Source organism: Choristoneura fumiferana, chromosome 3 (genome assembly GCF_025370935.1).
Source record: "Choristoneura fumiferana chromosome 3, NRCan_CFum_1, whole genome shotgun sequence".
Taxonomy (NCBI): Eukaryota; Metazoa; Arthropoda; class Insecta; order Lepidoptera; family Tortricidae; genus Choristoneura; species Choristoneura fumiferana.
This window is the reverse complement of record NC_133474.1, coordinates 665,372-667,278: the sequence shown is the minus strand read 5'-3', so window position 1 is coordinate 667,278 and position 1,907 is coordinate 665,372. Positions and strand designations below refer to the sequence as shown.

The 1,907-nt window shown below is 36.1% G+C and overlaps 1 protein-coding gene across 1 annotated transcript in view; it reads left to right on the top strand.

The window, feature by feature from the left end:
• LOC141426157 (integrin beta pat-3-like) overlaps positions 1-1,907 on the top strand; it is a gene marked incomplete in the record, with an annotated part of 15,207 nt that overhangs the window by 8,696 nt on the left and 4,604 nt on the right.

Below are 1,907 nucleotides of genomic sequence, written 5' to 3'. Positions count from 1 at the left end.
CGTGATTTTGTCAAAATTAGACATTAATGACGTTGTACCACGGCACGCGTCATCCTGAATGATTCTACCTATAACGAACGACCTACTACAGTCACAACATAAATAATCGTCTGCAATACTCGTATATATATGAAATGCGTTATTTCATGTTTATGGCGGTGGTGATCTCTTACCATCAGGAGACCCACTTGCTCGTTTGCCATCCAGTCGTATAAAAATAAAAAATAAAAATAAATTAATTACTATAAAATCTAAATTAATCCTACTAATATTATAAATGTGAAAGTTTGTGAGTGAGTGAGTATGTTTGTTACTTCTTCACGCTGAAACGGCTGGACGGATTTGGATGAAATTTGGCGAAAAGTTAGTTTATAACCTGGATTAAAACATAGGATACTTTTTTCCCGATATTCCCACGGGATAGGGATAAAATCTTGAAATAACAACCGCTGGGCTTAGAGTCATGAAATTTGGTATGTAGGTAGTTGGACGTCTGGAATAACACATAGGCGACTTTTTGACCCGATATTCCTACGGGATACCTAGGGATAAAATCTTGAAATAACAACCGCTGGGCTTAGAGCCATGAAATTTAGTGTGTAGGTAGCTGGACCTCTAGAATAACACATAGGCTACTTTTATCCCGATATTCCCACGGGATAGTTTTGTAACAAAGGGACCTCCCAGGGGAGGGATACATCCCTGTATTATTATTATTATTTTGTATTTTTTCTTTAATTGTATACTGTAGTTTTTAAGTATTTTATTTGTAATTATTTTATTTTGAAAAAATGACTGTCTGCCAAGTTTCTTGCGGTGCATTCTTCTTGCAATGATGGTCTTTCCGAAAGCGCTGGTAGTTTAAAAAATGACGTGTAAAAGTGCCCATTGCGGCCTATTTACTGAATAAATGATTTGAATTTGAATTTGGATAGGGAAAAAATTTGAAATTTCAGCACTGGGTTTAGAGTCTTGAATTTTATACAGTTATTCACAACACAACCTCAATGAATTTTGGAAATTTCCAGGGGAATTTTGTAAAATCCAGAAAATTTCAATACAACTACCAGACCGAATAGTTTACGCGTGCGAAGCCGCGGGTAAAAGCTAGTAAAATAATAATAAATAACACAAAAAAACAATTATACAATTAAAAATCTAAACATCAAAAAAAAAGAATTATGTTAGTAGTAGTATTTGTTAGTTATTCCATTTAATTTGTTTATTTCTTTACTTCTCGTAAAGGCAGTCATGAGAAAGTCCGTGGCCCTGAAACTAATTGATTGTGCCATTTTAGACGGGAAATAAAAAGGTCAACGTTATTATCGACACCATAGATTTACATGATCGAATGGAATATGTAATTGTTTGTTTACTTACTCTTCGTAATGACAGCCAGCCATTTGATATTTCAAAGTCCGCCGTAATTGTAACCGCTAGTTGGCGCTGTCATCGCGCACCCAGCGAATTGACAGATTGTAGGGAGAGAGCACCGCTTTTTATCGATGTTATCGACAAATCGATATTTTTTTTTAAATAAATAAAACCTCAAACTTTCCGATGACACGTACTTTTTTCAGCGGTCAATGATTAAAAAAGTTCGAAATATCGGAAAATTTAATGCGTTTAATTTTTTTTATTGAAATCACTATAATTACGAATACCTTTATATTTTTATTAAATATAATGACCCGAATAACTCACGTCTTAAATCGAGTTTAGCTCGACATGTTTCGGGCTAATCCATAGCCCTTCGTCTTCGGAGCAACGCGACTCTGCGGCTGCTGCAACACGCGCACTACGCGCCGCCGCTCTGCTCGCGCGACTACCCGACGAACCTTTATATTTCATTAATTGAGAAAAGATCCATGTGAGACCACTTAACGTGAGGTAGCTTGTTTGCACCC